Below are 22,774 nucleotides of genomic sequence, written 5' to 3'. Positions count from 1 at the left end.
TTCTTCTTAATGTACAACCTTCTGTTTATTATTATATCCATTGAACAGCATATTTAATTATTTGAGAATGATTGTTGTCTGTCTATATCTCAATATTTCCATTTTCAGCGGACGCCCAGGGACAAACTCTCCAGATGCATACCTGGACATTTTTAACGAAGGGTTACTTGGGTAAATGTTTCATTTTAGTGCATGTGCATACCTGGATATTTTGCTGAAGGAATCGCTTAGGTGAATGTTTCATTTTGGTGCTTATGTATTCCTGGGCATCCTACTGAAGACATTGCTTGGGTGAATGTTTCATTTTGGTGCTTATGTATTCCTGGGCATCCTACTGAAGACATTGCTTGGGTGAATGTTTCATTTTGGTGCTTATGTATTCCTGGGCATCCTACTGAAGACATTGCTTGGGTGAATGTTTCATTTTGGTGCGTGTGCATACTAGGGCATGTTACTGAAGAGACCACTTGGGGAAATGTTTAATTTTTGAGCTTGTGCATATCTGGACATTTTGCTGAAGGGGTCACTTGGGTGAATATTTTATTTTGCTGTTTGTGCATTCCTGGACATTCAACTGAAGGTGTTGCTTGAATGTTATATTTTAGTCCTTATGCATAATAGGGCATGTAACTGAAGGGGACACTTGGGGAAATGTTTCATGTTTTTCCTTGTGCATACCTGGATATGTTACTGAAGGGGTCACTTTGGGAAATGTTTCATTATGGTGCTTGTGCATACCTGGACATGTTACTGAAGGGGTTGCTTGGGGAAATGTTTCATTTTGGTGCTTGTTTATACTAGGAAATGTTATTAAAGGGGTCACTTGGGGAAGTAATTCATTTGTGTATCAGGAAAGTACTTGAGCATACATGGTCAAACTGCAGAAGTGATCGCTGGGTAGAAATAATTTATTGTGTCATTCTAATTCTTGTGCATACTGAATACAAACTAACGATGGGTTGCTGGGGGAAATATTTCATTTGTGTCAGGGACATGCTTGTGCATGCTTGGGCAAACATGTTAATTGATTGTGACTCCAATATCAAAGATGAAGCATGCTTTTTAACAACAAATGTGTGTACCTCAGGGATGTCGGACTATGAATTGAAAAACTGCCTCATTAGCATACTACACTTTACAACATTTCTTATTTGCATCTCATTGCTTTTAAGGCCTTTCACATCAGATGGCAGACAGTCACCAACATAGTCTGTAGATTTTTTTTTTTTTTTTTTTGCTATTTGTCTTCAAGTACCGAAACACTGATGTTCATCGTGTTATACTGCAGCAGTCATCACACTTGGGTTATACTGCTGCAGTCATCACACTTGGGTTATCCTGTCCTCAGCCGGTCCCGCAGTCGGCCGAATCCCAAAGCCTTGGTCCGGTGTCGGCTGTCGTCGCTTCTTCCCTGATGTCAGTGTGACAGGGTTATAAAAGAGGCAGCTGATGCCATTTTCTTCAGTCTTTCTTGTCGCGCGGTGCCCGAAGCAGAAGCAGTTCGCAGGTGCCGGTCGGCCAGCTCCTGAGATTTTCGAATCGAATTTCAGCCCGAAGTCTTCTCTAAAGCTAAGTACCCCATTGGGGAAACTTTTCTTGCCTCAGACCGATGTCAGACAAAGTTAATAATTGCATTTCTTGTGGGAAGCAAATACCTCATAAGGATTTTCATTCTCATTGTATTCCTTGCCTAGGCCCAGACCACGATGTCTCTGGTTGTCGGTTTTGTGCTAGGTTCAACAAACGTACAATTAAGCATCGGGCAGATTTCACCCAGCATTATTTTGGCAGAAAATTTAACTATAGCATGCCGTCGGAGCAACCGACATCAGCAATTTTTAAAAAACGCAAAGATAAGGACAAACAGCCAAGGCCAAGACCAGTTGCCTCAGCCAGGCCTGATGCCGGTTCTCCAGTTTTCAGCGAGGCGCCTATGCAGCCCCTGACTACCGCTGATTCAGAAATTCTGACGGCCTCCCAGACCAATGCAGCTGGGCTTCAGGAACCGGTTCCACCTCAACCCTCGGACGCCAGTCCTGACGGTGATCCGGAAATTTTGGATAGGCCTCCGGTTTCTGAAGGTGTCTTCAAACCAACAACTATCTCTGCTAAGTCTTATGCTAAAGCTCCCTTGAAAGTTAGGAAGCTGGGTCCACACACTCCTCCACAGGCCTCTATGGCTAAAAAACAGATGCTTAAGATGGCTGAGGATTTAATTACCCTTATCAGGGGATCCCACCCCCCCACCCCCGACAAAAGGCCTAGACTGGAGGAAGACTTTCCCTCCTCTGACCAAGCATCCATTTCCTCAAGCAACTCTGAGGACCAGGATTATTCCTTCCCTCCTTATGAAGATTCAGATGCTGAAGAGTCCATTCCCTCTGTCTCCCCCCCTGAAGACTACTCTTTTGGGGAAACTTTACACACCTTGAGGGAACACTTCCACTGGGAAGGCCAAGATTATTCTCACTCTAAGAAAAGACTCCGGGAGTTTCTTCTTCTTCCACAGCATAGACCCCTAGCAATTCGTCCAGTTTTAGACATTTTGGATGACACAGTAGAAAAAAAATTTGGTGGGAAAATGAAAAAATGTTTACTGCAGCAAAAAAGAGCGAATCTAGCCTAAACCCAGATTCTTTACCTCCAGCACCAGCTAAACCAGACAGATACTACTGAGTTCCTGACACTCATATGTTTCTATATAAAAGTCCTACTGCAGACCCAGAAACCATTTCCCAGGGTCCCAAAGGGGTTAAGGCCTCTACTGCTAAGAATCCACTTCCTTCTGAAAGAGATTCCAGAGCATTGGAAAGATGGGGAAAGAAAGTGTATACGTCTGCCACTTTGGCCATGAGGGCCTTAAACTGCCAATTCCACATGCTAAAATACCAACAGTACTTGCTTACACAGTTAAAACAGAAAATGACCCCTCAGACAGATCAACCTGATTTCAAAGAGATACAGGATTTGCTGCATGCAGCAGAACAGGTGGGAAAGCATACCTTACAGTGTGGTTTTGATTCATTGGAAGCCTCATGTAGAGCAGCTGTCACAGGGTCTGTAATTCGTAGGCATGCTTGGCTTAAAGAACAAGCCTTACCAGAACATGTCAAAGCAAAGTTATTGGATGCTCCATTGCAGAAAGATGTTTTATTTGGTGTCAAAGCAGAGGAAGTTTTAAAGAAAATGGAAGAAAAGGCAAAATCTATGCAAACAGTTAAAGATTTTTTACAGGTACAACCTCCACGTTTCAGCAGGAACTGGCCATCAAAAAACTGGTCCTTTCCTGCATCAGACAGACCCCAAAGAGATAGGTACAGACGCCCTAGGGGCAGAGGCCAGCCACAAGGTTCTTTCAGGCCTAGACAATGGCAAACAACATCTCAAAGAGGGGGAGACGAAAGATCTCAACCCTTCAGGAAACAAACACAATGACTTCCCTCTTCACCTGCCAAGCAAAATTGCCCTGGCAGCACCTTTGGGAGGAAAACTGGCTTTATTTCCACAAAATTGGCGCATTATAACAAAGGACAAATGGGTTCTGGATATTATTACCCGAGGATACAGATTTCATTTCCACACTTTACCACGGATGAGAGGCATGCCAAATCTGCCTCCAAACCAATGGGCAGAGGCACAAGCGCAAATATCAGCTCTCATGGATATGAAAGCAATTCAAAAGGTACCTACAAAGGAGCAAGGTCAAGGTTTTTACTCAAGACTATTTCTAGTCCCAAGAAAGGACAAAGCCTGGAGGCCCATTTTAGACCTCTCAATTCTAAACACATACCTGGAGGTACCCAAATTCAAAATGCTCACACTTCAGCAGCTTCTTCCCATGCTGGGCAAGGAGTCTTGGCTGGTAACACTGGACCTCAAAGAGGCATACCTGCATCTCCCTATCAGACAAGATTGCGGAAGATACCTCAGATTCTTGGCAGGTTCAACCCATTATCAATTCTCTGCATTGCCCTTTGGCTTATCTACTGCGCCTAGAGTATTTATGAAATGCCTGGCATCAGTAATTGCATATTGCAGACAACGAGGAATACAAATTTACCCATATCTGGATGAGTGCCTGATCCAAGTGAACAGCAAGGACATTCTATTACAGCATCTGGCATTTGTAATACAGCTGCTCAGTTGCCTAGGGTACACAGTAAACAAAAAGAAGTCAAAGCTAATATCCTCGCAACAAATAATATTCCTGGATGCCAACTTAAATACAACGGCCCAGATGGCTTTTCTCATGCCAGACAAACAACAACAATTGACTCAATACTTCAAAAAGATGGCAACTTTTACCCAGCTCACTGCAAGGAAAATCTTGCAGGCATTGGGGTTCATGGCATCCTGCATTCAGCTACTCCCATATGTAAAGCTGCATATGAGGAAATTACAATGGTACCTGAAAAGTGTATGGTCTCAACACAGGCACAGCCTCGAATCAAGTATACCTCTCATTCCATGCCTTCAAAAAGAGTTCCTATGGTGGGCTCAAGCATGTCAAATAAACAAGGGTCTTCCTTTTGTCTTACCTCCAGCAAACCAAACTATGACAACAGATTCTTCAGACTATGCCTGGGGAGCACACATGGCAGAACAGTGCATACAGGGCAAATGGTCTACAAAACAAATGCATCTTCACATCAACCACAAGGAGATGCTAGCTGTGCAAAATGCCCTGACAGCTTTCAAGGACCTCTTGCATCCAGGACAACTACTAATAAGGACAGACAACACCACAGTGATGTGGTACGTAAACAAACAAGGAGGAACACACTCCTACTCTTTATGCAGACAGGCAATGACCTTGTGGAACACAGCATTGACTTACCAAGTGCAACTGCAAGCACAATTCCTACCAGGAAAGGAAAACATATTGGCAGACAAATTAAGCAGAAATATGGCAGATCCTCATGAGTGGAGTCTGCACCCACAAGTATTTGCCATGATAACTCAAAGGTGGGGATGTCCAGACATAGATCTATTTGCCACCCCCAACAATTGCCAACTACAGAAATTTTGCACAATGACTTATCACTCCTTAGCCTGGAAAGTGGACGCCCTATCATTCAGTTGGACAGCATTGGCAGTCTATGCCTTCCCACCACTACCTCTACTGAGCAAGGTATTATTGAAAGTCAGATCAGAGAGACCACAAAAGATCCTCATTGCTCCGGACTGGCCACACCAGCACTGGTACCCATTACTAAGGAACTTGACTCACAGCCCTCCACGGATCTTGCCTCAATTCCCTCTACTGCTGACTCAGAAAAACTCTCTGATTCTTCACAGCCAGCTCAGAACTTTAAATTTAGCTGCATGGAGAATACCTTGAATTTTCAATCAACACTTCTCTCAAAGGACATCCAGAATATCATTATGGAAGCCAGAAGGCCCAGCACCAGAAAAACTTACTCAGACAAATGGAAAAGATTTCGTGCATGGAACCAGACTAAAGGCCAAAATCCTTGGATACCTAACATTCCTCAAATACTGCAATACTTAACTGAGATGCTACACCGAGGCCTTTCATTCTCATCCATTAAGATCCACGCTTCAGCCATTTCAGCTCAATACAATACGGATCCTTCATTGCTCTCACACCCTTTACTACGGCAGTTTGTCAGAGGGGCTAAGAATATAAGACCCCCCAGAAAGCCCCCAACACCAGCTTGGGACCTGAACTTTGTTTTAGAAAAATTAACACTGCCTCCTTTCGAACCAGCATTCTCAGCAGAACTACAACACTTGTCTTGGAAAACAGCTTTGTTGCTGGCTATTACCTCAGCACGCAGGGTCTCAGAACTACAGGCACTTATGGCAGTGGAACCTTTCATCATTTTCCATCAGGACAGGGTCTCTTTATGAACTAACCCTACCTTTATGCCAAAAGTAGCATCCAGTGTGGCTTTAAATCAGACCATTCATTTACCCACCTTTTATCCAAACCCCCAGAATAAAGGAGAAAGACTCCTTCACTCTTTGGACATTCACAGACAGCTACGTTACTATTTAGATAAGACAAAGACCTTCAGAAAAACTGACCAACTCTTTGTATCCTATGCTGCAGGTTCACAAGGAAAGGCCATTTCAAAACAGACCATCTCCAAATGGATAGCACATTGTATCCGCTTTTGCTACTCGCACCATGGGAAAAAAGTGCCTGCTAATATTAGGTCCCATTCTACCAGGGCTACAGCAACCTCACCAGCCTTTCCCAGGGGGGTTCCAACCAAGGACATTCTGGAGGCAGCTACTTGGAGTTCAGTGCACACCTTTACCAAGCACTACAACCTTCCATTATACTCAAAAAACAGGGCTGGTTTTGCCACTGCAGTTCTGCAGGGCATCCTAGCATTACCTAACCCAGTTTAGTACCAGCCACCCATCCATAGCTTTGGGATTCAACCCAAGTGTGATGACTGCAGCAGTATAACATGATGAACATAGTACAGTTTTGTACCTACCATAAATGTAGATGTTCGAGTGTATATACTGCTGCAGTCCAGGTTACCCTCCCACCATCCCCTCTACATACCAGGGTGTTAGTTATAGCTCCATGTTCATCAATCAATTGTATGCATGTCTATATGGTGTATTTGCTAATAGTTAGTACTATTGTTTATCCTCTAAGGAATTTTTGCATAGCTTTTTGTTTTGCCTTCCTAGTTGGGGGCACCTGACATCTGGGGCAAGAAAAACTGAAGAAAATGGTGTTGGCTGCCTCTTTTATACCACTGTTGCACTAACGTCAAGGAAGAAGCGAAGACAGCCGATGCCGGACCAAGGCTTTGGGATTCGGCCGACTGCGGGACCGCCTGATGACAGGATGACCCAAATGTGATGACTGCAGCAGTATATACACACGAACATCTACATTTATGGTAGGTACAAAACTGTACTTTTTCAACTGCCACCACACACTCTACTTCTTTTAGGCAAAAAAAACAGCTTCCATAGAAAGATAGTTCTTTGACACTATTAACTTTCTTTTTTGGCCTTAAATAAGGTGGGTAAGTCCTTCCACATCAACTGTTATGAAATGCTCTATTAAACTGAAAAATATTTATTGAATTTAGGCATTTATTTTTTTTCTTAAATTCAGTCATTCAGATTTATTTCAGCCTTTCTTTTTCTATATGCTTTTTAGACTTGCATGTTTAGTAGGGTATAGCACATTTTGCTTTTGTATGTATATACTTAACATCATGATGTTAGAGCAGAATGAGACAATAACTGGATCAAGCTAATTAAATATTTTTTTACAATAATTAAAGTACTGGACAATGAACTGTTATAATGAGGATTTTTGCATTTACTTTATTGCTGAAGTGTTAAACTAAATCTCAAAAACTCTCTCTCTCTCTCTCTCTCTATATATATATATATATATATATATATATATATATGTGTATATAAACGGCATCAACACTCACTTTTTTCATTTTGTATTAGTATATACACACACACACACATATATATATATATATATATATATATATATATATATATATATATTTATATACACATACAGGCAGAGATACTCATAAGGATAGTTAGACATACATAGTGAAAAATATAATTTTTAAAACATTAAGGTTCCCTTTCTGTTATTATGTGGAACTGATTCATATGTCTAATAAGATGCAGCAAAAAGCTATCAGTATATGATGCTGAAAATATTTTCCATACTCTACAAGGGGATTAAGAGATGATTCATACAAACATTTTATATATATGTGTGTGTGTGTGTGTGTGTGTGTGTGTGTGTGTGTGTGTGTGTGTGTGTGTGTGTGTGTGTGTGTGTGTGTGTGTGTGTGTGTGTGTGTGTTATATAGTCATATATATAATATATAAGAGTGGCACAGTGGCAGAGCGGAGAGTGTTGCTGCCTCACAGTGAGAGGTTCCTCAGTTTCATCCTCACCTTAGGTGCCTTCTGTGCAGAGTCTGCCTGTCCTCCTTGTGTAGACGTGGGTTTCCTCAGGTGTTCTTATTTCCTCTCACATTCCAAAGACACGCAGTAGGTGAATTTTATATTCTAAATTCGCCATAGATATGCACATGCATCCTTTATCTTCAGTGAACAATCTGGAAACACCTAGATTTTTCTGGAATATTATTTTCACAGGCGAAAGGACACACTCTCTCTTTATTAATAAACTAGACTAAGCTTAGGCCACTCTTATGGCATAGAGGAATAAAGCCCTGACTACAGCTTGGCCAACCCAGGTTCGATTAACAGCTGGGGTGACTGACAGAGCAGCAGAGAAGGGATGGAAGTATCCATCAAAGGTGGGAGGTGCCCTTTGATATTCTCCCTAAGGGGAGGCATGTTCCAAAGAGGGGAGCTGCTCTCAGCCATAATCAGAGGGGGAGGGCGGGGAAATGGAGTGGGTAAGTCATAAACAAAAATCCCTTCAGACAGATGCAAAAATAAGCTGACCCCCCCGAGTCACCCTAAGGTTCCATGACTGGCCCAAGCAAATACACAGCATGTCCATAGGATTGGAGAATAGCTTGTAGATCTAGCCTGAACATTGGGTACTGGGGGGCCAGGCAAGTGAAATGAGGTCCAGGGGAAACCAACAAAAAAAAAACACCAAAACTCTAGACTAAAAAAAAACTAGACTAAAGTTTGTGTTACTCTTTGTACCTTTTTGTCAGTGCAGCCCATTGCATTAACACGATAACAAAATAATCATTCCTGGATGCACATTTATTAGGGATTATTAAACAACATGGGGTGCTTTACAATGGCTAGTCATTACCTCTTTCATTATAACTCAGCCAGTGTATTGGCTGATCCTCAATAAAAGCATACCCTGTCATAGATCTTTGTTTACTTATCTGCTGGTCATCTGCAATTGATTCAAGATTATTCCACTGAGCTTGATATAAAAATCTCCTTCATCCCTTATCCAGTATGTTATGTCATTGCTGTCAATTACTGACTTTAGAAATGATGCTTGTTGTGCTGTATAGGTATGCATGTATGTAATCTACCTTTTGTCCTTTGATGATTGACATTACAGAACTCTGCTCTTTGTTACCTCATGTCTAAAATGGCATCCTCTTTGCTGTAGTATGGTTAAGACTTTATAGTCATTGCACAGCTCCAACTCCATCTGCTTAAGATCTCTGGTGCAAGTAAGCAATGCTTTGGGAAAGAAAGCAATTTCAGTTCTATTAAATTAAACAGTCATATCAGAGATTTCTTTGAGCACCTGGCTGATGTATGTTTTTACTTGAGCTTGCCTCTTCAAGAAGCAATTACTCTTAAAAATAGCACAGTCATGTGACCAACATCAAAAACAGGTAATGGAATGTCAAATCAGCATCTGTTTCAATAGTAAACCTTAAAATTAAACATCACTAAAGTGAAAGGCAGTCTGAATTTATACTTGAATAAATAGTCCTTTTTCCACATAAAGATTAAATATGCTTATTTATTTTCTGAATTAATTTCTGCAGCAAAGTCAAATGATTAAAAAACAACTATTTTCAATAAGGTATTTAAAAGTGCCACTGTTTGATAAAAACACAGTGAAACATTTAAAATACTATGTACTTGTCTTGTGAGTTCAAATACAAACTGGAAGCCTTCATCAATGACCCTTGAGTTTGTTACTGTAGCTTGTATAACATATGTGACATGATATGCATGTTTTAGTCTCTGCTAAACATATTGAATCTATGGTAAGTTATTAACTTGTGCAGCCAGGTGGAAATATATTGCTTTTGATAGGATGTGTTGATTTATAGATTTTTATTTGCCTGAGATTTATTCACATAAGCTAGCACATGCGTCTGTCAGAAAATAGTCTTAGGCAATATTATAGGATGTTTACAGCTCCTACTGTAAAACACGTGTGGGTGGCTTGGGTTCCTATCATGTAGTCGAACTTTTCCAAGTTCAAACGTCATATGATCGAGATCATAAGTTCGAATCTGTAAAAGTTTGAGCGTTTGAATGGAACTTTCCATAAGTGGAGGTTTCCATTTTGTTCAATGGGGTATAATCTCAGAGTTGGTATATTTAAGTAGCAGGGGGTGGGGGGGGGGGTTCAGGGGGGCTTGACCCCCTGCTTAAAACAGTTTATTTAGTTTTCTGTTTTTTTTTTTGTTTTTTTTTAATCCATAGTCAAAGTTTTGTAACTTTGAACATAATGGTTCAAACATTATGTGTTCAAAGTTATAAGACTTTGACTATGTAATATAGACCTGGGTGACTTGGATAAACTGTAAAATGGATTAAAGCTGATATATATATATATATATATATATATATATATATATATATATATATATATATATATATATGTGTGTGTGTGTGTGTGTGTGTGTGTGTGTGTGTGTGTGTGTGTGTGTGTGTGTGTGTGTGTGTGTTTGTGTGTGTTATTATCCCAGATTGTGCCTTAATATGAAATCCATGCTACAAATCTGTTCATTTTTAATTCACTTATTCTAAATTCATGACCACACAAATTTCCTATATTATACTCAAAAACCTGGCATCATACTTTCCACTTCAAAAATTACAGATGTCTGACATGCTGCCCTTTTACATCTTTTAAGATTCTAAATTCATGTCTCCTCTTTGGATCTTTCTATGTGACAGATAAGGAAAATGTATTTTTCATATTTGCATCTGTGAAAATGGATATGTTCAACATTTACTAGACATTGTTAATACTAATGCACCTGAACAAATTGTAAATTTCAGTAGAGGATCTAATATCCTTCACCTAGTTTTACCAACTTAACTCCCACCTGTACCACATTCAATATTTCTTCATCCTTGGTTAAATGTAACGATAACTCAGTCATCTTCTCTGTTAGGCCTGGTGGAATCACCTACCTAACAAATGAGATCATATTTAATGACTTTTCCAGGTCAAATCTACTTCATCTTGTAGAAGACTTTCACAAAATTCCTAACAATCTTTGACAAACATACCCAACAGGGAGGGCTGCCACAATCATATCTGACTTTTTATGTGTACCTAAACAGCTGCATAGAAAAGACCACAACCATTCACCACACATTAGGATCCTAATTATAATTAGAAATTCATGAATAAACATGTCTGCTGGAGCTCCCATATTAAGAAATTATATCCCTGAATGTGAACAAATACCTATTTGTACCTTCATCTCTTTAATTTCCCTTCTTCTCTCACTTTCTTACTACTATCAATTTCTCTCCCCTTGCTTTCCCTCTAACTATACCATAAGCCTGCTTTTCTCTCACTTTGTATTGCAGTTATTTGTATTATACTAATATACCTTTAATTTCTCTATAAACTGTCTAAAATTTCTCTATTAAATCATTATCATATAACGTGTATCTAGTCTTAATCAATCTGTTCATGTTATGTCTACTTGGGTATAATTGTATAAACTGTAGTCGTTATTCTTTTTTGTATTATTTTGAATATTGTAACATTGTTGCTCTTAAAATGTTCTGTAATACTTTGGAGCTTCCCCTCGTTCTCTGCTGAAAATGGGCTCTTACCCAGTTAGACTTTCTCAGTAATCCAATATCAATAAAGAAATAAATAACAGAAGGAAATAATACTTGTAAGGAATTTGTGTCCTCCTTTTTTAACACCACAGTGAAACATGCCAAGAAGGAACTTAAGAAAACTATAAAAATATAGAGCAGAGTACAAGCTTAAGCTTACTACAGATTCTGAAGGAAACTCCTCACACACTGCTTCTCCAGCATTATTATACTGTTCAACAATACTAATTAATCCTACGAATATGAACTTGAACAAACCTACAATAAAATAGATAATTTTGCTGTAAATTATCTTAACAGAACTTGCCAGTGCATAGCCTTACAAAAATTATTTCTTAGAATATACAACTTTCTTGATTTTATCCAGTTAAAGATTACTGATAATATGCTCTTCAAAGCAACCAAATGTCCGAGTGTATCAAACATTATCCAGAAATATGTACTAACCAGAAACCTAAGATCAGAAACCTAAAGTATTTTAATCACTATAGTAACTCACTATACTCTGCCTGCATACCTAATATTTGGAACTCTGTTTCTCTAGGCTGACTATTCAGTGTTCTAGAATAAGCTAATTAGCCTCTGTATTAACCCACTCTTCTTTACCACTCAGCATGAATCTATAATCACCCCTCTCCATATCCAGTGTCCCCAGAATTAATACTTGCTTCTCTATTCCTCCAATAAGTCTTTTAACTTTTATAAAATTCTCACACACATCTCTCTGTATCACCATGTACTCTCATCTTTCCTCCTTGTATTTATTTGTTTATTTGACATTTGTCAACCGTGTAAGTCCATCTGAGCCAATGGCCCATTTTCAGTGGAGACCCGAGGAGAAAAGCTCCAGTAATGCAAACACAAAAAGATAACATAGTAGGCCACAAACAAAACCCAAGAAAAACAGTGCAGCAATACAACATAAGCAAAAATTACATATGCAGTAATCAGGTGAAATGAAAAACTGTAATAAAAATAAAACAAAATTAAGTAAATACAACTAATACATTTAAGTTTTTACAATAATGACATATCTTACCTAAGTAGCATAATGTAGTATTGTCTAGTGTGCAGATTAGTCATTAAATTATTACATGTAGACAGGTAGTGAAAAGAAAAAGAAAGAAAAATGCAGATTATGGAAGATTGAGGCAAGGACAGGCTTTTGAGTTCAGAAAATAGTGCTTGACTTCAGTTTTAAAGCAGCTGGAACTAGTGATGCTACGAATGTGAGGTAGTAACCTATTCCATGCAAGTTTTGTTGGGTTTATAGATGTCGAGAAGGTGCTGGTCAGAACTACGCAGAGACCGGGTTGGGGTATAATGGGATAGTAAGGTAGAGAGTGATGGGCAGGCTAGTGGTTTGCTGCGTATGGAGTGTGAGCTGCAGCTGGGCAAGCAGTAAGAGCTGTGGGAATTCTAGCCATTGAAGCTGTTTCAGGACAAGGGAATAATGGGATTTATAAAGCTGGTTACCGGTGAATCTGGCTATGTTATTGTAAGTTTGTTCTAGTTTGGAGAGAAGGTTTAACTGGAGGTGAGTTAGAATAGGGGAGGCATAGAGGAAACATGGAAGGAGATAGGCTTGGGCAAGGGTAGGTTTGGAGTTGGGAGCAAGAAATGTCTTATTCCTGTAGAGAAAACCCAGTTTCATGTTAGTTTTTTTGACACAGTGTTGGATATGGATATCGAATTGAGTTGGTCATTGATTATTGTACCCAGTAACTTACTGTGAGGCTCAGCTTTGATAAGAGTATTATCTAGAGAAGAAATAGTAAAGATGGATTTAAGGTGGGGGAGAGTTTTGGGGAGAAATAGTAGTAGCTTAGTTTTTTTGGGGTTGAGTTTAAATTGATGCTCTGTGAGCATTTTTCCACAGATGAGAAGGAGTTTTGGGTGATATAAAGAAGTTTAGAGATTTTGTCAGCACAAGAGATAAGAGCAGAGTCATCAGCATACTGTATGAAGGAGGAGGTGTTTCAGGAGGAGTAAAGATGATTGGTGAAGATGTTGAATAGGAGGGAGTCAAGGATTGAGCCTTGAGTGACACCAGGTTGGATAGGTAGGAAAGGGGAGCAAGCAGATTGCCATCTGACAGACCGGGGCCTATTTGATAGATAGCTTGAGAACCAATGAATAGTAGAGAGGGAGAAGGTTTGCTATCATTTGTGCGAACAACAATCTGTATTATGCTGAAAGTCAGATTGTTATTCACAAAATATTAAGTATATTGCAAAGTCAAACACACTTATGTGAATGCATGGAGATTGCGGTACAGTGAGGTTTGGAAATTCATCCATATCCCCACTGTAGTGCGATCTCAGAGTTGGAATATATTGTTAGCAGGAGGTGTGGGGGACACCGTTCCTATACGGATATCACGTGATGTTTTCGAAGACAATGTCGACTCTGCTTATTCAGTCAGCTGAGTCGACATTGTAACTGGGTCGAGATTCCAGTTTTGATGGTTTACTTCAAAATTGCGAACGGAAATTGTTTTTCCTTTTGCAATTTTGATAGTAAACCGGGGAAGAGATTAAGGTCAGTAAGCTTAGTAAGTAGCTTGGAATGGGAGACAGTATTGAAAGCTTTAGAGAGGTCAAGAAAGAGGCAAGACATAAGGAGGTTTTTGTCCTGGCTTCAGCAAATTCTCTTCTATACTCCCTTCTTCATTACCCCTTTCATCCTCTCCTACTCTCCCCATAAATCTGTTTCCCCTACCTCTATTCGTTTTCTTCTTCTCAAACATATGTTTTCTTTATTAAAATGTTGCCCAGTCTCTTACATTCTATGTAGACTGACTTCAGCATTGCTGTTCACTGTGTAAACCTTTAATTGTATAATTCACCATTGCTGAGATCCATGTTTTTTATTTGTGGAATATTTCTCCCCAGACCTCCACTGAAAATAGGCATTGGCCTTGTTGGATTATACCATTAAACACACATCTATAATAATATCATACAGTCTGGTCTCAATGATATAGCTAATATATTAACAAACCAATTTAGGGCTAATATTGACCCACCTTCCCACATTTCTGCCCCTACTACTGTTGAAAAGGTACTTTCTCCCCAAAATCAGCTTGTTACGTCTTAGAATCCCTGTCAAAAGCTAAAAGTAATGCTTCCATTGGACCAGAATACATACCGGGCTGTAGTCTCATCAGTAACAAATATATACTGTCTGAACCTCTGTTTAAACTGTTCAGCAAATCCACAGGGTTTGTGCCTGATACCTGGAGAAAAGTCAGATGACTCTCCTAGACAAGGGTTGCTCCTCTACCTACCCCGTAATTATAGGCCCATCAGTCTCATTAGCCTTATATAAAAGGTTATGGCACATAACATAGCAAAACTCATTTATGTAGTAATAGACAACTTAAATGATCTAGACCCCAGTCAGCTTGGTTTTGTAAAGGGCTGGTCCTGTCTTTTCAACCTAGTAAACCTTTTTGAAAGTTTACAGACACTGAGGCCACTATGTGCATGTTGCTTATCTTGACCCAACTATGGCTTTTGACACTATCCCCCATGCTGGTATTATTGAAATATTAGCTAAATTAAATGAAAACTCTTATATTGTCTGCTGTTTTGTAAATTGGATATCAAATTAATCCCACATTGTGAAAATTACATGTACCCTTTCTGAACAAAATTTTTAAGTAGTCGGGTATCACAGGGATCGTGCTAGTCTTTATAATTTATTTTGCAGATGTGCAAGTCGAAATCCCAGAAGAATGGTTGACCAGATTTGATAATGACTGCAAGTTGGTCACTGTTATTTACTAGTCCACTGACACTGTATAGCTCCAGCAAGAAATGGAATATACACATAGCGGGTGTGCCAAAATCAGTCTCTAAACTAAATGCAAAAAAGTGCAGCATAGTGGTGCTTAGCAAAAACTCTTCTCCCACTTCATATGTTATATATGGTAGCCCTCCTTCGACAGTTACAGTCGCAAGAGACATGCGTATTTATGTGGGCATCTCTTTTGCATTTGACTGTCACATTTCCACCATAGTCTAGATCTAATTTCCAAGACAATATCTTTCAGATCTAAATAAGTCATCCTACCGTTATACTTTTCCCTTAACAGACCCATCATTAAATATAATGTCCCATTTGATATGTACAAATACAAACATATCACTCATCTGGAAAAGCCACAACGATTTCAAAACAAGAAAAAAGGCCTTAAATTGTTAAACGATCCCAATAGAATTAGTACAACTCTCGATACCCTTAGTAAACTATGGGCTGATCTGAGGTGACCAGTATCTCACTTTTCAATAAACTATTGGCTACTATGAAGGGACCCATGTCTCACTTTTCAGGACATGAGAGACCCACTAATCTCTGAGCTCCTATTTCTTCACAAAACCAGTACTTGTAGAAACATCCACATGAGGGGCCCTAAAGTTTCACCAACCAAAAAACAGGACTAGGCTGCAGATCTAACAAAGTAGTGCTTTGGCTAGCTTTAGGGCTAATCCTAATAACTGTATGGGGAGGCACTGATTTGTACAAAGGTATCATGTACAGCCCTGCTCAGTTTGGAAGATGAGTGCTGTTAAGTGCTTGTTAAGGGTGACAAGAACTTTTAGGTGTGACTGTTAAAAGGGTGTGTATGGCTAAGTATCTTATGGTTTCTATGATTGTTTGACTGATATTATTCCATTGTACCTAACTATTATTGTACTAGTTTGCTAGGTAGTTTTTGGAACATTGTGTGGGATCTACTTCTTTGCAGGGCAGATTATTTTTACTTTTTAGATCATGCTTCTGTACGTGTGGTATTGAAAAATCATTATGTAAACAGTGTTCTCAATAGCGAAATTCCTTTGTAGTAAATTATAAATTCAGTGGGACTATTTCAACAGTAAATATATATGCAGTAAGATAGTTAAAAATTGTATATTTTAGGCATGGCATGCAATATGCTTTTATTAAGACCATCAGCATATGTTCTATGAGTGCAGATTCTACTCAGGCCAGCAGTATTTCATCAATAACAACACAATATTATATTACAGAATCCATTCCTGTTGTATACAAAGTCATGCTATGATATCCTAAATATTATTCTAAATATATATACATTGCTTTTTCTGAGAACCCTAATTATGCTTGAGTATATATCAGCAAAAGTGATACGAGAACCAGTTAAAGTTGTATATACTTTAAATATCCAAACCATAAATTGCATGTGCTGTCACATAAATGATTATTTAAAATTCTTATTTGTAGTTCTTTTAGGGTGACGGGTTGTTTGGAATAAAAAAATAAATATATATATATACAAGTATATCTACATATATATATATATATATATATATATATATATATATATATATATATATATATATATATATATATATACATGCTATCTTCATTCTTAATACCAACAATTTTTTCCATCCATGGTGTGTACCGTTGGTGTTATCCATTTCTCACTACCTCAGAAAAAAATGAGTTTACAATTAAGCCATCACTTTCTGCCATCCTAACAGGGATAACATTAAAATGTTATTTTTCTGTTTTGGAAGCCTGACAAGAACAAGACTCTGTTGAAAATGCAGTAAGAGGTGACATGTTTTCTCTTGAAGTGACTGAATTCCCATTGCACTTGAGTGATTTGTAATAAAAGTTGGAAAAAAGATAGCTGGAGTAGTTAAGAAGATCTTAACGTTCTGAAGTGTGAGACATCTCTATGAAAAGTCATAAACATAACCAGCATAAATACTATTACCCTTGAAAGCTATCGTTCTCAACAAAAGTGGGATTGTATTCAAGGTATAGCATTATAGAGGGGAAACTAATGGTGGTTTGGGAAATTTATGTCCAAGATTGTTCCTGAAAAGTTTGTCACATTATGTTAGTATTTGTCACTGAGCCATAGCTAGCTCAACTGGTGATGAAACAAAGTAAAAAACAAAATATTAAGAACCACAACCAGTGGTAATCATGGAGTGTTCAACTTTAATGTAAAGTAAACATGACTTAGCGCTTTTGCCCTAGTAAATCCCAGGCATCATCAGAGTCATACAAGTAAAATTCATCGAAGCTTAAATACACAATTGTTAATACGTTAACCAATCAGACGTTCATTTCTCATAAAGTGTACCTACCCTTATTTAAATATAATAAAACCAGTTGATTCCTCTACCTGTAATGAAAACTTTCCAAAGCCATATATGTGAGTTATTGTCAATAATACAAGAAAGGACTAACATGTTTATCGAAAGCAGGCCTAAGCAATGCCTGTATACTAATGTAAACACGTTGTAAACAAATGTCTTCCCATTTTCCTTTTCTTTTTATACCAAGTTCAGTCAGTCATACACACTTCACTTACGAATATAAACCTTAATTATATTAAAAATCTAAAATAAATAACTAAATACACACAAAGGCACCCTCCTTAAAGGCAAATTATATTAAATGTACCCTCTGTTTTAAAAATACTGAAATGGAAGCACGATCATTCATATCTGGTTTCTGGGTTGCTTTCACCTCTAATTTGTCATCTCTACCTCTTTCATTAAAGTTAACTTTGTCAATAATAAAAAAATATTAACCTTTTAAAATTTGCACAGTTAATACTGTACATACAGAGGGCACTTCAAACATTTTTATTTTTGATGTCCCTAGTGTATTCTGCTATTCTGTCATGCAATCTACGTGTGGTTTTCCCTACATTATATCATGGGCATGCTGTACACATTGCCAAATATACAACCATTTTAGTGTTGCAATTACAACTCCCTGGACATTTCAAGGTCTGTCTACATCCACTTGCTGATACATAAGTTCCATCTTTAATATATCTACAATACCTACAGGTCCCACATTTATACATTATGGACCTGTACCTTTCAAGTATTCTTTCATTCCCCTCAAGAATATTTTTCAAATTCTTACTCCTGCTACATGCAACCTTAAGTTTCATCCCTAGATTACTTTTTTAAATCATCATCAAAGTTTAAGTCCCATACTTTATTAAGAGAAGATACAAGGAGTAGCTTGTCCTGATTGTATTGGATCACCATTGCATCACACCCAAATTTCATTTATCCATTACTTATGCTAACCTTGTCAACAATTTTCAAAATAGGTGTAAATACTGTTTCTTATTTTTGAAAGAATGGCTGTGGAATAACTTTACTTTACCTTCGGGAAGACAAATGTTTGAGAAAACACTGTTCCTGTTTTCAGAGTGCATTACACATGCATGCTGGAAATTGTCATGCCTGCTGTCGTTCTGACGAACGGATTTCTTTTGTCTGTGTGGAAGGAATCCTTCAGAGAAGGCAAACACATGCACAGTACTGATGGTTTTGGTCAGTTTTTTTTTTTTTTTGGGGGGGGGAGGATAATTTCGAAAGATATGTTCAGGTGAAAATGAAACAGCTGCTACCAGCCAGAAAGTACAAGAAGTGCATTGTCTGGCAATAAGATGCATTTGGAAGTGTTCTTACTATGAATAATCATGACGTGATTTTGAGTTTCTGTCTTTATTTTCTAAAGTATGGGCAGTGCTTCGCAAACGGGGACACTTTGTTAGTACCTGAAGTGAAATTATGCACTTCATTGTCTGTAAATCAGCACTTTGCCTAACATAGGAAAGGCAGTAATCCTTGCCCTTGAGAGATTTACAATCTCCTAACGTCGCAGAGTGTATTTGATGACTCGCTTTTCCAGTAGCTGACATCGTCTTGAGAAATGCAGGTACTGCAAAGCGGACCTCCACTGTGGAGTTACAGGAGCAAAGGGGTACAAACTAGCTCACTAATTCTCCTCTTCCTGGCTCATACCCACAGTGACAGAGTAATGCTTTCTTCTTCACAGACCCCTTCTTAGGTTAAGCAACCTGTTTCCGCACACAGATACCGAATTATGGCAGTGCGGAAATCTGGTTGCAATAATACGTAAGTACCAAGTTTTCTTACTCTAATAATCCTAAGGCTTAGTAAAACTCATCTTTAAAAAAGATAACACATTGAACTTGTCATAGTAAAATGTGCCACAACATGTACTGAAAGACATCTGTAGATAGATGTAAATAAAAGGCTGAAACTGGAAAAGTAAACAGCCTGGGAATTTAAGCATTCATTTTCAGTTTCTTGCTTTATCTCTTTTCAGCGGCAAGGGGGAAGCTAGAATACACATGCACACACACACACACACACACACACACACACACACACACACACACGTGCATCCTCACATACAAACACTGAAAAAATACCTACAGGAAATTTGGAGAATTGCCATTTCACTTATGCTAAGTCTATGAAATGTTGAGAAGAAAGTGAAGACAGTGGAGCACCTGGCAAAGAAAAAAAAAACCCTAAACAAACACAAGGAGGGTATGCAGGCTTCATAAAAACGCATTACATTCTGCAACTAAATTAGGCAATTGACCACTGTAACGCAGCAGGCACTGTGCTACCAAAATCAGAATAATGGTAAAAAAATAAACTAGACAGAGAAATGAAATCTTGAAAATGTGCTACATAATGTAATGCAATAGTGGAAACTACAACAAAAGTTTGTTTCTTTTCATCCTAGCATGTATTAATTGATATTATACCATGATCCCCCCAAAACGTGCACGCTGATTGTAAATCGAGTTATACTAATGGAAAAAGGTCCGGTCGCCCGGACTTTTTTCCATTAGTATAACTCGTTTTTTTAAAACACTGTCTCGCTATGTTACGGAGATCTCCGTTGCTTATTTTAAAGCTGTGTCGCTATGTTAAACCCATTTACCATAGCGAGACAGTGTTTTAAAAAAAAGCAACGGAGAAAGCAAGATCTCCGTTGCTTTTTTTTAGTGTTTCGCTATGTTAAATGAGTTTAACATAGCGAGACAGTTTTAAAATAAGCAACGGACATCTCCGTTGCTTATTTTAAAACTGTCTCGCTATGTTAAACTCATTTAACATAGCGAAACACTAAAAAAAAGCAATGGAGATCTTGCTTTCTCCATTGCTTTTGCCCACAGCTCTGATGTACTGCGCAGGCGCGCAGTACATCAGAACTGCCGCGGATGCCAGACATCTGCGGAAGGGCAGTAAACAGGCATTATACTATGCCATTATTTAAGAAAAGTAATAGTTTCTTTTCTTAAATAATGTCATGTATAATAGCAATAACCACTTCTGGTGTGGGTAATGCTAAATTTACCCACGGTTGGCTTTGTTTGGTCCCGAGGGCGAACCATGCCAACCGTGGGTAAATTTAGCATTACCCACACCCAGGCGTGGGTTATTGCTATAATTTATCTATTGATCATAAAGCAGGAAAGTGTAGGAGACATGTCAACTCACAATAGTACAGACACAATATCAAGCAAATTGTAGAAAGATTTTCTTTTAATGTGAACATTGTTAAATGTGCCTTTACAGAAGAAAATGTTTTAATTCAATCAGGCAATGAAGACTGTATTTTTAAAATTTGTATTGGAACACTGTTACATTGATTGTATATACCAGCATTGCTGTCATTAAGTTATTTCCATTTGGCTTTATTTAACTATTTAAATTTGTTTCTCATTTTATTTATCTATTTATTTATATTACTTTTGTTGTTATTGGCTGTTCTTAATTGAGCTGCTCCATAATGTATGTAAGTCAATTTGATTCTTAGTCTGTTAAAAGAGTTTTCAGGCTAAGATACTTGGAAAAATGTAATGTTGACTGTTTTGGTGTTTATACGGAATATCTTTAATGTTTTATCTGAATCTGGTTATTTATCCATTATTTGAAACAACTTATTTCTTTTTTGTATACTTATCTTCCTGTGATCCAGACATTCACCTCTTCATCTGCCTAAATCTTTCAATGTTCACTTTTTACCTCTCATTCTTTCATTCTTTTGGTTTCTTTTTATTTTCTTATTTTCCTTTCTTAGAGTTTTTATTCAGTCCTTTTATCCATTTTGTGCTACTGAAGAAGAAAATGATTGTATGTTTAATCAAAGATGGCTCTGCTGTCTTTCACTTGGATGTTATTGCTAAACTAAACAGTTCTACATGTTGCAGGTGGTTGCAGCTGCTAAGTTTTGTGAGATTTTTGTCTGATTGCACATGTTGAATTTCTGGTGTGGATTCAGCTATTCCTAATGAAAACTGCTTTTAACTTCCCTAATTTTGCCTCATATTTTTCACTTTCCCTCATGAATGTTTTTGTGTGTTTTTTTTTTTTTTTGGTAAACTACGTAGGATTGCCGTTTGTCATTATTGACAGATATTAGAATTTCACCCATCTTATTCTTCAAAAAATGCATGTTGATGAAATATCTGCTGTTCTATAAACTTTCTTAGTGAATTACATTAATATTTAAAATTTGTCCCTGAGTTTATGCCCTTGTCCCATTATTTTTGGCTTTGTCCTTGATTCCTGAACTCATAAATTGAGAGATATGAATGAAAATGTTAAACAAAAGCTTAGAAATACTAACTCACATGCACTTGCTTATGCGCGCACACTCACACACACACACACACACACACACACACACACACACACACACACACACACACACACATATATTAAAATTTACTTCAGACTAGAAAAGAAGCCATGTGTGAGCTAATGTACTCATAAATGCTTATGTAGCCCATTTAAATAACCCTGTTCAATAGACAATGTATGCAGTTAGCACATAACATTGAGTGGGAAGCGAAAGTTCAGACTGCTAAGAAACAAAAGATGGATAATAGAATATGTGAGGGACTTTTTGACTTATAAATAAAATATCTTGTACCTTAGGATTAATGAATGGATTTTGTAACATATGGATTCCTCATTCATCATGAAGCCAGCTGCCTAAGCCTTCAGTACCTGATAGTTCATTTGTTACTCAGCAGATCCCCACATATTCAGTAGACATCATGTAATTATGATGATGAATCTATAGCACAGAAGGCTAGAGCCATGACTGTAATCCAGGCAACTCTGGTTTTATTAGTAAACCCATTCCAAGGGAATAGGCTTGGGGGATTTTCAGAGCTCATCAGTCGTGTGGGTAAATGGTAAGGTTTAAAGAAAAGAACTATCAGTAATTGGTAGAGACCAGTGACATTAGTGTAGAGGTACATGTTTATGTGATGTACATTCAGAATGGGAGCAGAGCACTCAGTAGGCCATATCAAAAAGCCCTTGTCAGCTGTCAGGACGGCACCATACTGGGACACATTCATCGTCTCTCCACATGCCCTTCTCATGGCTTCTTA

General features: G+C 38.1%; 1 protein-coding gene across 7 annotated transcripts in view; it reads left to right on the top strand.

The window, feature by feature from the left end:
• The window catches only part of DOCK10 (dedicator of cytokinesis 10), a 2,344,342-nt gene that overhangs the window by 1,047,946 nt on the left and 1,273,622 nt on the right, over positions 1-22,774 (top strand). The window lies entirely within an intron of this gene.

Source organism: Protopterus annectens, chromosome 4.part1 (assembly GCF_019279795.1).
Source record: "Protopterus annectens isolate FY-2018-M chromosome 4.part1, PAN1.0, whole genome shotgun sequence".
Taxonomy (NCBI): Eukaryota; Metazoa; Chordata; order Ceratodontiformes; family Protopteridae; genus Protopterus; species Protopterus annectens.
The sequence above is the reverse complement of the archived record's forward strand: the minus strand, read 5'-3'. Positions and strand labels throughout refer to the sequence as shown.